The sequence below is a fragment of the Dysidea avara genome, chromosome 12 (assembly GCF_963678975.1).
Source record: "Dysidea avara chromosome 12, odDysAvar1.4, whole genome shotgun sequence".
Lineage (NCBI taxonomy): Eukaryota > Metazoa > Porifera > Demospongiae > Dictyoceratida > Dysideidae > Dysidea > Dysidea avara.
The window spans coordinates 15,140,372-15,154,176 of NC_089283.1; the positions used below are offsets into that span (position 1 = coordinate 15,140,372).

General features: G+C 37.5%; 1 long non-coding RNA gene across 1 annotated transcript; it reads right to left on the bottom strand.

Annotated features, from left to right (window-relative positions):
• Nucleotides 1-1,354: 1,354 nt before the first annotated feature.
• Nucleotides 1,355-9,098, bottom strand: LOC136241252 (uncharacterized). Its single transcript, XR_010694220.1, has 3 exons — nt 8,981-9,098; nt 8,389-8,506; nt 1,355-1,552 (listed from the first exon to the last, which is right to left on the bottom strand). It is a non-coding gene; the product is annotated as an uncharacterized lncRNA (long non-coding RNA).
• Nucleotides 9,099-13,805: the final 4,707 nt, after the last annotated feature.

A 13,805-nucleotide genomic window follows, 5' to 3' on the forward strand; every position in this document is an offset into this window, starting at 1 on the left:
TATCAAAATGCTCAATTTTCTGATGTGTCGAAACTTCAAATACTTGCACTATATGTGACCGGATTTGCGAAAAGGTACCTTTTTCACACACAAATATTGACCCATTTTTTGAACTTCGAATCTTCATAACATTTTGATCATCAAATATAATTGCCTGAAATTTTTCATAAGTGTAGCTACAGTATCTGGCTGCACTTTGAGACTAAGAGCAAGTTGATCAGTATCAGTAGTCAAGTGTTACTTCATTTTGTTTGCTGGTATGTAAAATGTGTGGAAAAGGTACCTTTTCGCAAATCCAGTCACATATAGTAACTTTATTGGGTGCCAAAATCCTGAGATACAGTTTCATCAGATACATATCTTTAATAATCAGTTGAAAGATATGTTCTCTCACATTTTCAAACCTGCACACTTTCATGCTGTTTCAAACACTGTATAGTTATTATCATACCGAACATTGTGACACTGTCAAAATCACTGTCCAGTCCTTCTTTAAAATGATCTAGCCTAAATGGTCTAATTATACACGTCTGTTTAGGTGACGATGCACAATTGAATTGTACTGTTTAATCCCAATAGCTGCACTAGACAGGTTATTTTGTACACGAATGACTCACTTATACAATTACCAATTGAGACACTCAGGTGACTGTTATCCTGATTAAGAAGCATTCCCTATACATCATTACCAAACTAAAAACAAGTTAGTTAATGTATAAATGTATAGGAGTATAATAATATATGTGACCGGATTTCATATAACAAGGCTTCCACACAACAAAATCAAATTTACGTTTTTACCAGAAATGGATTGCTGGTCTAATACACTATCATATTCCACACTGTACTTCCTTCAGGACTGGCAAGTCTGGTTTCTGTAGCAGCTTTCTTCCAACCCTGTCAAAGCCATGAGTGGGAGATTGGCACCATTAAATGACCATGGCTTTGTGATAATGGTGTGTAGTGAGCTGGGACTTCACAGAGAGCTCGCCAATAGTGTTCTCAGTCAATTTGGAGTGATTTTAGGGCCATGGAGGGCCATGGAGAGCCCAAACTTGGCCTCTGGATTCCAATCGTCTTCTTACTTCATTTTATACCCCTATATTAAGCCCACTCACCACCCCCCACCCTATTACTACCACCTGTGATATTATTACCCGCTAGAAAAAAGCTGCCCAAAACAGGGCAAATTTTGAGTATCAGAAATGTATACACCCACTCAGTGATAGCTAGTAAATAGATGAATAATTGGTGCAAATTTTGTTTACACAGCTGTAGGCACTGGGAAGTTATTACACAATGATTACTTAAAATCGCCATATCTCCTAACGAAGCTTTGTACGTTGAAGCCTGGTTTTGTCAAATTCAGTCACATAAGTAGTTTGAAATGTGTAGAATTCACATGGTTAACCATTACAGATAATTTTCGTTGTTAATACAACATGCAATCAACATAATGCATAGTCCAATTCATGTTCTTGATTAGACTCTATTTCTTCTTTTTACCACAAACACTTTCTGGTTGGACACACATATCACAAGTGTGTGAGATCTGTAAGTGAGTGAACACAACACAACAATTAATACATAAGTCACATAACCCTATGATACAGTAAAACTCTAGTTATCCGTACATCAGTGTAATGAAAAATATTCTTAAACTGAACACAAAATGATAGTTATACTAGAACAGTTGGGAGTACTATTAGTTAGAGTGTCTAAAGGTAAATTTTGGAGCATTGTACAAGCAACAAAACATTATGAAGAGAGACTTACTAGTAGCACAAGGTTAAGGCTGAATACTACATATGTGTGCAGTAAAAACCTGCACAGTTCATAGATCAAGACACACGGTAGTGTGTCGTGTGGCCCAAGAAGCCGGCACGTAACACCCGTGAGTATATTGACTTGAAGAAAGAAAATGCAATTTTCGCACCTCCGTAGCTCTGTGCTTCCTTGATGAAACAAGACGATTTTTGCTGTGGACATGCCCTCCAACTGCAGCACTCCACACTCCAAATTTGAGCGAAATCGCTTCACGCGTTCCCGAGATATGCGACTTCAAAAATTGGCTCAGTTTCTTCGTTCTTTTTTCTTCTTATTTTTCTTTTTCTTGACGCACACTTACAAAAACTGCTATAAAACACAAACGCCACATCCGATTACCTTGACATTTGGCACACAGAAGGGGGATATAAAGGCGCATCTCGGTACCAACTTTGGCTGGATTACGATAAACAGGCGAAGAGTTATGAGCAATTATTCACGAAAAATAACACCAATATGTTGTCACGCTCACAGTGTAAACCGAGTATGGGAAGAAGCTGAAAATCGGTGGGTGAATAGGTTAACTATTGAATCTCAAACCTTTTGTGGTTTGAAAGAAATCGAGCTAAAAAACAGGAAGATACAACGAAAAAACCAACAATGTGTAACAATTATGCAATCGAGATTAGCAAATAAAAAAAAACCACTGCTTGCCACGCCTACAAGATAAACCGTTTGGGGTAATGCTTTGAAAATCGTTGTACAGTTGGAGTAATCATCTTAGAAAGGCTCATCAATGGTGTAGAAGAATCAGACTTAAGCCACGGAGTTATAACACGAAATCCAACTTGGTGCAGCAAGTGCGAGATCGAGATACTCTAATAGAGCAGTCATCCTAATAGAGCAGTCATCCTAATAGAGCAGTCACGCTGAAGAGAATTCAAGAGATCAGCTAGAAACAAAAAAACCTGTAGAGAGATCAGCTACACACAAGTCACCCTGTAGACAGATCAGCTAGAAGAAGTTACCTTGTAGGGAGTTCATGCAACTATGGAAATGGATAGTTCAGCTAGAAGAAATCACCTTGTAGAGTTCAGCTACAAAGAAACCACCATGTAGAGAGTTCAGCTACAAACAAATCGCCCTGTGGAGAGATCAATAGAAGAAGTTACCTTGCAGAGAGTTCAGCTACAAAGAAACCATCATGTAGAGAGTTCAGCTACAAACAAATCTCCCTGTAGAGAGATTAGCTAGAAGAAGTTACCTTGTAGAGAGTTCAGCTACAAAGAAACCATCATGTAGAGAGTTCAGCTACAAACAAATCTCCCTGTAGAGAGATCAGCTAGAAGAAGTTACCTTGTAGAGAGTTCGGCTTCAAACAAATCACCCTGTAGAAAGATCAGCTAGAAGAGGTCACCTTGTAGAGAGTTCAGTTACAAAGAAACCACCATGTAGAGAGCTCAGCTACAAACTAGTGACCTTGTAGAGACATCAGCTAGAAGAAGTTACCTTGTAGAGAGTTCAGCTACAAAGAAACCATTCTTTAAAGAGTTCAGCTGCAAACAAATCACCTGTACAGAATTAAAATCACCCTGTAGAAAGATCAGCTAGAAAAAGTTACCTTGTAGAGAGTTCAGTTACAAAGAAACCACCATATAGAGAATTCAGCTACAAACTAGTGACCCTGTAAAGACATCAGCTAGAAGAAGTTACCTTGTAGAGAGTTCAGCTACAAAGAAACCATTCTGTAAAGAGCTCAGCTGCAAACAAATTACCTGTACAGAATTCAGCTACAAACAAATCACCCTGTAGAGAGGTCAGCTAGAAGAAATTACCTTGTAGATAGTTCAGCTACAAACAAATCACCCTGTAGAAAGATCAGTTAGAAGAAGTTACCTTGTAGAGAGTTCAGCTACAAAGAAACCATTCTGTAAAGAGCTCAGCTGCAAACAAATTACCTGTACAGAATTCAGCTACAAACAAATCACCCTGTAGAGAGGTCAGCTAGAAGAAATTACCTTGTAGATAGTTCAGCTACAAACAAATCACCCTGTAGAAAGATCAGTTAGAAGAAGTTACCTTGTAGAGAGTTCAGCTACAAAGAAACCATTCTGTAAAGAGCTCAGCTGCAAACAAATCACCTGTACAGAATTCAGCTACAAACAAATCACCCTGTAGAGAGGTCAGCTAGAAGAAATTACCTTGTAGATAGTTCAGCTACAAACAAATCACCCTGTAGAAAGATCAGTTAGAAGAAGTTACCTTGTAGAGAGTTCAGCTACAAAGAAACCATTCTGTAAAGAGCTCAGCTGCAAACAGATCGCCTGTACAGAATTCAGCTACAAACAAATCACCCTGTAGAGAGATCTGCTAGAAGAAATTACCTTGTAGATAGTTCAGCTACAAACAAATCACCCTGTAGAGAGATCAGCTAGAAGAAATTACCTTGTAGAGAGTTCAGCTACAAAGAAACCACCATGTAGAGAGTTCAGCTGCAAAGAAATCACCCTGTAGAAAATTCAGCCACAAACAAATTGCCCTGTAGAAAGATCAGTTAGAAGAAGTTACCTTTTAGAGAGTTCAGCTACAAAGAAACCATTCTGTAAAGAGCTCAGCTGCAAACAAATCGCCTGTACAGAATTCAGCTACAAACAAATCACCCTGTAGAGAGATCAGCTAGAAGAAGTTACCTTGTAGATAGTTCAGCTACAAACAATTCACCCTGTAGAGAGAGCATCTAGAAGAAGTCACCTTGTAGAGTGTTCAGTTACAAAGAAACCACCATGGAGAGTTCTGTAATAAATATATGTATTATATATATAATTTGTACATTTACTGATAAAATCAGATATTTAAAGCACATCTGCTTCATCTTTTCTTCTTCCTGTGGTAAAGAAAAAAAAAGACAGGTTAAAAAAGTCCCAAAGCCGGCCTATGGTATACAAATACAAAAAGAAATGAAATCTAAAGCGGCACAAAAATTCACCTGAATTGTCGTTATTAAAATTTTTACCATTAACCTACCATCACAGCCATTTCTTGGACGCCACCTTGGATTTCACATCTTTTTTCACCATAGCCTTTTTGAGGGCCGCACACTTTTTTTACAGCTTGGCTGTTTTGGATTAGATATGTATCTTTCAAGAATTAATATTGGTGAAATAACATATGGTATGAAGAAAAATTGTTGAACTTTTAATTCAGTGAAACAAATCTTAAAGGGACACTCAGTCGGTATTGTTTACATCATGAAGCTGTTTAAGTCTATGATGCAATATTACTTATTAAATTAATATAGTAATGGGTAGTGCTGCACCGATAACCAAATTAGCCGATTATTCCGATAACCGATATTAAGCAGCCGATACCGATAACTGATCTGATATACACTAATAACACTATCTCTCAACCTCATCATTATATGACTCACATTAATGACATAAGCATTGATTTACAGTGGGAGGCGGGGGCCCTGGAATTTTACTACTGCTGTATGGTTGAGACAAATGGCTGGTACTACATAGAAACCTTAAACCTCAGTTTACTGTTGGGAAACCCTGACAGTTTATTCTGGGCATGGCTTGTAGTCACCACTAAACCATCAACACATAACTTAATTAAAATGCCAAATTACTTATGTCTAGCCTCCCCCACATCTTTATGCTACACAGCACAGCGGAGATTAACATCGGCTTTAATTTAATCAAAACCGATTAATCGGCTAGTAGCCAATATCGGCCCGATACCGATTACTGAACCGATATTATCGGTGCAACTCTAGTAATGGGCAAAGGTATGATATAGTATTGTACTACTACTTCTGTGAAAGGAAGTGAGTTACAGCTGTACGTAATCGTGTAACAACAACTTGAGTCATAAGTCTCTCACACAACAACTTGAGTCTGTATCACAACCAGGTTGATTGTTAGACTGTAACCATCGTGGTTATCAAAGCACTACACAGTGTAATCATCTGCCACACAGTTGTGTGCTGTGAAAACTTTTTTAAGCTGTATACCACCACCCTAACTATTAGTGTACAAGCCCAACTTGCTGTAAAATTGTGTATAATTATGGTTATGTAATGATTTCATGGAATGTGAAGTAATGGGGAGTTGAACGGTTCTGATGCAGACAGAGTTTCTTTTATACCACTTACCATTTACTATACCATCTTGTTCCCTTTTCATGCATGGAGAGTTGACTTGAGTGTCTTTGTTAAATTTCTGTAGCTTAAAGGGAACACAAGTTACACATGCTTGTTTACAATGCAATAGATGCAAACAATGTTGCTGTCATTTCTTCATTTGAAATGTCTTCACGTATTTTTATGTGAAGGCTAAAACGTGGATTTGCCAATTCATTTCAAACGCTGAGGTACTGGTATGTCCGAACACTGTAGACCTTTCTGCAAATTTAAGCATCTTAGTTATTTCAGTATAAGTGCTGTACAAATCAATTTTTAAGGCATTAGTTAGTTAGTCATTCAATAGAAAAATTCAGTAAAACAATTTTATAGAAGCTAGTTGAAGGCATGTTGAGTCTTCTGCAGGCACGTTTTGAGCTTGTACTGTACAATAGTGTATAATAGGGATCAACGTTCCTGTCATTAAATATCACTCAAAAACCAGCCTTACCTTTCCTTTACGACAACTTGGTAGTATTGGTTAGGCATAACCAAACAGTACTATATATATTCAACTTGAATGGTGAACATTATGTACCATGAAAACACTCTGTATTGAAGCAGGAGGACTTTATGTACATAAGAACACAATACAGAAGTATAGTGAAAACAGCCAGCAATTTATTTCTTTGTGTGTATTTCTTACTTTAGTGTTTTGTGAGCTCCATGGTAAACAACTCAAACATGCATGATTAATGCTTACCTAATTTTGAAGTAATAAACTGGCAGATAATAAACATATAGGTACCTAATTTTTCAGACGTAACAAACCTTTCACCTTGTACAGTGGAACCTGTGTCAACGGTCACCTGAATTAAGCTGTCACTTTAATATAACAACCATTATCATGAGGTCCCAAAATCTTTTCTCAGTCTAACATCAGCCAGTCAGAAATAATCTATGAATCACTCTACAGATAACTTCAACTCTCATATAGTGGTTGCTGCCTTATAGAGAGCTGTTAGTAGCTTAGTTTAATTAAACTTGCAATTGTCACACTTCCTGCATATCAAAGAATATGGCTTCATTGCTTGTGGCCAAATAGTAATGCTCATAACAAGCTCACCTTGTTGTACTGATAAAATGGAACATTACAGTTGGCAGAAACCTCTTAATAGTGATTACCATTTTATAATGGTCATCAGTGTTGGGAGTAACGCGTTACTTGTACATAAGTAACGCGTTATGTAATATTATTACTTTTGTGGTAACTAAGTAATATAACGAAATACACTATAAAAACAGGTAATATAACTCAAGTTACTTTACTCACAAATGTAACGCGTTACCTAAGTAATATAGTTACTGTAACGAGTCTAATATTATGCAATATTATTACTACAAGTAACAAAGTTACTAATTTTGTTAGTGATCCACTGAGTAACGCCTAGCCACAACGAAGTAATGAAGCCTACTGAATGAAGCTTATTCACCAGCTTCTTACTTATAACTAAGTTTGCACATTGTCCTACAACGCAATCATGCCACGTGATAAAGTGGTAGTTTCACACGTGATAAAGTGGTAGTTTCACACGTGACAGCTTAAAGCTGTGGACACAAAGTAATATAATATGTAATATTATTATAGTTACTTTATTTTATGGGTAATATGTAACTGTAACTAAATAGTTCAGTTGCAAGTAATATGTAATATGTAACTAGTTACTTTTACAAAGTAACTTGCCAAACACTGACGGTCATAGCCACTAAAACTCTGATAACTTTCTGGGCCAAAAACAACTATTATTCACTGTATAATTGTTTTGTTGCTATGACAACAATATTAATACTGCAACTGACAGGAACATACCAACAAGAATTAATAAAATACAGAATAGTATTAATGAGACAATACTTTAAGACTGTACAGTATGGATATATGTATACACCGTAGTGTTGCACCGATAATTGGTTCAATAATCGGTATCAGGCCGATATTGGCTACTAGCCGATTAATCAGTTTTGATGAGATCAAAGCCGATACTGCGCTGTGTAGTATAATGATGTGGGGGAGGCTAGACATAAGTTATTTGGCATTTTAATTAAGTTATGTGTGCTGATGGTTTAGTGGTGACTACAAGCCATGCCCATAATAAACAGTCAGGTTTTAGGCCATGTCCAACAGTAAGCTGAGGTTTTAGGTTTCTATGTAGTACCAGCCAGCTGTAGAAGCAGTAGTAAAACCTGTTTACCATGAGTAACTTTTACTTGTGGTATACATCTAACTAGCCTAGAATAGGTGTATATCAATACTTATATCACTAATATGAGTCATTTAATAATGATGAGGATGAGTGTTAGTGTTATCAGTGTAGATCGGATCGGTTATTGGTATCGGCTAATTCTGTTGCTTAATATCAGTTATTGGAATAATCGGCTAATTTGGATATCGGTGCAACACTAATACACTGAACAAGAAATATCATTTCGCTTACTAGATAATCTGTTGAATGTTCCCTTCCTGTTAAAAGTGTTCATCAACTTGTTACAAGACATGGCCATACGTAGTGCAATAGCTGCAGTATGTTCATCACCTAACAACTCTCCATCTGACTGTAATGAAGAAACAACTAGTTACACCAGTACAAATGGAATACATGTTGACTTAGCTAGGTAGTGTACACATGTGACACAACTATTGTATGCAACACTTTCACACTTCAGATCAAAGGAGCCGCCCGGGCTACATTTCGTATGTAGCCCAGCTAGCCAGGCTACATACGAAATGTAGCTGGTCTACAACTGGGCAGTGATTATATAGAGGTCGCTGCTGAAATCGATTGTGGGGATCGATCATCACTCACGTGATTAGGATGCATGAGCCTGGCTTGGATTTCGCTATGGAAACCACTCAGACGGAGTGTTTTGTTATCCTTACCATCCTACAAGTTGAAAAATGTTTGGCTAAGGTGAAAACTAGTGCTATAGCTTATTCATCGATCATTTCCGCATGTTTTCGAATATGGACACGCCCCCATCACGAAGCTACCACTCTGCACGGAGTAACCAATCTACAAGCAAGCTTACCTGTCTAGGCGTTTAGTGAACTGTGTAGTTTTTCCATAAACAATTCAATAGCACTGATTAAAACATTAAACTCTCGTAACGGAAATTCTTCGTGATATCTCTAGGATATGTCCATTTATCATAAACAAACGTAACCGGAACGTACTAGCTGCTGACCCCATAATTGAAATTTTTAAGTATGCATCTAGTGGCTGCACTCATATTGGCTTGGGTGATTGATCGCCCTGTACAGGCTATCAGCCTAATAAGTGTTACATATTAGCTGTAACACGGGCATTTGGGTTTTGCCTGATATGTACAACCTCGGGCAGTTGGGCATACATATCAGGCAAAGCCCTCATGCCCATGTTACAACTATTACATGTGTTCAAGGAAGTAGATTTATTGGAGTTACCCTACCAGTGAAACATGTGAAGGATATTTGCAACTTCTGATAATCAAAATAACTGCATTCATTTTAGTATACACAAAAACAATTGCAATAATTTGTTCTGGTATCAAGTACCACTTGTCTGAAGGCATTGGTCGGTCAGTCGGTCAGTTGGTACATCAGTCAGTCTGTCATTTGGTCAGTAATTCTGTCTGTTTGACGGTCAGTCAGTCAGTCAAGCAGTAGAAAATTTCATTATTCAAAAAAAAAATTCATATCGTACTGAAGGCACTTTTGGACTTGGTTAATACTGCCAAGGCACCAGGGTGGTATTGTGAGGCTGGTTTTAGGGTGATGTTTTTTTTTGGCCAGAAAAGCCCAAACTTCATGATCCCTAATATACTACTGTACTGTATGATTACTTTTGTGGCGATATATAATTTTAAGCTTTTCCTAACTAACCACTCGTAGTAAGCAATACAGACATCCTTGTACAATGTGCTGAGGATGGCATTAAATAGAACCAAAGTATGCAAACAATTTTAAGCTACAAAAGTGTTACATAAAATCTTGTACAATGTTTGCCACTCTCAAGTACTCACATCCCTTCATGCTATGCACAAAGAGAAAGACACACTCCTTCGTCCAAAAAGTCGACCTCTACAAACTGTCACATGACTTCAGATTAGCATGCCAGCACACACAAACAAGTATATTTTCTCAAATTTTGCAAACCAGGCGTGTGTCTCTACAACAAGCTTACAGCTCATACATTCATTTAAAATAAATACAGATAGCAATTTGATTTTGTAAAGACTTGATTTGCTAAAGCTTGTTGGAACACACCAGAGAGACACTGTTATTTAATCAATCACTTTAGCTCAGAAGCATGATGAAGCCATTGCAGTAATAAACAATCACATGAGTAATAAACAGTCACATGAGTAACAATCTAGTAAGATAGCTAATTAAGTAACTGCGACTAACTGTCGTGAGCGGAAAGAAAGAAGCATTGTGGCAATGGAGTTGAACATACATATCAGACGAAGGCTCTTGCAGTTTCTACATGTGAACTGTTGACCACCTTTCTGTTCTCAGAGTTACAAATCTCTATGGAAACATCATAGAAACTTCCGCAAGTACATTTCAAGCACTGTTCCAGGTTTATAGTCAGCTATTCTCACAGGGACCACCAACACAAGCTATTATCCACATATATTTATTACAATAACTTTCCACCTGATAACTCTACCCTACTCATCAGCATCCACCCACAAATTTCAGGTGAATTTGTGCAATAAAGTTGCAAAACAATAACACCTTTGTCAACACAGCAAAGGCTATAATCAATTGTCATCACACCGATCTTAAATCAGAATAATATATCTATATACTTGCTTGTGCTATCTGCAAGTTGCATGCATGGTGAACTAGGTCAACATGTGGCTGAATTTGTTTCACAAAGTATGGTTTTTGCCTACCGAAAATGACAGCATTTAGCTCACAAAATAACAAGTGTGTCTAACCATGGATTTCTTCATGCAGGCTGTAAAATTGTTTTAAACAATAGATAATTTACAGGAGAGTGCTTAGAACAGTTGACAATGTCCAGTAAAAAGATAGGTCTGACACTTTCTTGATATGGCCAGTACAGTAAGGTAGCCTTATTTGCTATGAAGACGCATGGTCAGTGATTTTAGACATACGTACGTAAGTACACTTTTACAACAACAACATCAACAACAACAACAAAGATATGCACTACTAGTTGATAATTCACTACTTGTTTTGAGTTTCAACTACGTATTTAAGTACACTGTAGGTTAGATTATCTGCAAGTAAAAGTATTGTATTCTGTGTAAAGCCATAAAAACTGCAACTTTGTTTACATCAAAGGCTTCTTGTTTACATTCAAAGTTCACAGTTCAGTCACTGTGAACACATACATGTGCTCCATTCTTTTCCCTACAGTACTTGTAGTCCACCCACCTTGTAACAAGTAGTTGACTACACAACTACTTTTGTTGATCTGACTAGAATTATGGGATGCATTTTTGCATATGTAGCTCTGAATGGATCTTTTCAAGTAAAGACTGATTTGAAGATGGTAACTTTAGCATGGTATGATGGTGTGGTTAATCCTTTACATGTGATCATCCAATACAATGAATGTTGTTTATTATTTCAATGGAATATTTATACAATTTTAAATATACAAAAAACATAAGACAGGTACTGAATACTGTACGTATATGTCAGGTGATGATGGTAAGTAGATTGTCCAAAGTCTGTGTTAAACAAATTATACTATTGCTCCAGACAACAAGAAAATATTGTCTAACCAAATCATTAGCCCACTCTTACAACACAGAACCTTTATTGTTAAGGACAGCACCAACATATGTAAAATAGAATTAATGAGCTTACAAAAATGGATTGTACAACAAAGAAAGAAAACGTTGCTATTCACATCATATGCATGTATAACACACTTGGTGGATAGGATTCTTGTTACCGCCAAGATGTTGTACATACATACCGTATATTGTTTACCAATATGCAATAAAACCTACAAAACAAACATTAGATGCACATCACAAAACTGAAACAATGTAGGAACTCAGTATGGACCTTATCCACACTGACATCACAACATAAAAATGAAAGCAATAGTGTGGGCACTTTGTACAGGGTTGTATTGGGAGAGATAATGTTTCACTATGATAAATGTATAGCAGGAAGAGACAAGGTGAGATATACATACTTACTTACAAGACAAAAATACGTGCAGTTTTGTATCCATATCAAAACCATGGTCTGGTGGGATTCTTTTGCATTACCACATCATGCTTACTAGCCTCTTACATTCATTCTCCAATGATCCCTTGTTGTGAAAACCGCAAACAATGGTTACTACAAATGAAAACATGACGAAATTCCCACACTACCACGGCCATTTTGTCAATTATGACATCAATGCGAATAAGGTCCATACGTGACAAACTCTATCACACATCAGACAATTCCATGTAGCACATTACTTTAGTCCATACGCCAACCTACTATTCATGTCCATACACTTGTACATATATATACACAGTAACTCAGATGTAGGTCAAGTAAAGGAGTTACATTATCAAAGGATGTTATGCAGCAAGAGGACAGTACATACTGCATATTTAGCATCACTTTTGGACTTCACTAATACACTCCATCATGGTACTGTACCAGCAAATGGGACTGACTTACACGTTTGTTGAGTCCAACTGAGTACTGCAAAAAATGATACAATTTTACTGCCTATGTCTCACTTGGTTTTTGATTCAACGTTAAGGCACATAGAATGCTATAGGTGATATTCCATGTGATCAAATGCCAATGTGCATCATAGTAATAATCTTGATACTCAGATTATGGCAATTTCTTGGGTGTACTTTAACCTCAAACACACCTGGACACCAATCACCAACCCATAATCACATAGTCTCTCTGATTAAAGTTTTGCAGAAGACCACACACAATAAACCACCTTGTTATTAGTCATCACTAATTCACTATTACTACCCACTAGATGGGTCACAACTCAGTCATATGACAATCAAACTACATTACAGCCAGTCAGAGAATTAGTATAAAAGAAGTACGGCCTGAGAACGATGGGCATGTGAAGTCAGTGTCTTAAGCAAGCAGAGAAAATGATGTTCTCAAGTTTGCTGTTTACCGTGATGTGCTACGTTCTCCTTGTAAGCAGAAGAAATGTTAGTAGAGTGAAATTATTAAATTTTTGTTTCGGTAGGTTGGTAACGTGCATGGAATAAACCTGTCTTCATCCAGTACCTCTGAAAGTCAAGTGGAAGCAGCTTATATGATAAGTAAGAACAAGATACAATCTTGTGTATACGTATACTAACAGGACCACACTTCTTCCACAGGTGGTTCCAAAGCCAACTCTGAATACAATTCCCTTACTGCAAGTGTTACTGCCAAGTCCACTCTCCAGTGTGCCAATGGACCTTATTACAGATACTATTACAAGCCTGGCTACTTCTACTGGCCACCAATCAGAATAAGGCTGTGTGATGGACTAGTTTGCAGGCATCCTGGAAAGTGTGTACCCAGTCATACACGTGTAATCTACCGATGGGTCATTGTATTCAAATGCACACGCTATCGCTGCTACTTTTATGGGATTAAATTCTTAAGATTTACTGAACACCTCAGCTGTAAATGTGCCGAGTGTACTCGTGACTCAGACTGCACCTGGCCAAAGAAATGCAATCAGAATACATGGACCTGTCAATGCCCTGCTACTGGAATTTGTCCACATGGACAGATATGGAACCGCAACCAATGCAAATGTGTGCCTTGCCAATACCGCCAGTGCCCTAATGGATATTACTTCGACTACAGTGTTTGTCGTTGCAAGAGATTCGATCGTCCTACAATTGCAGTTCC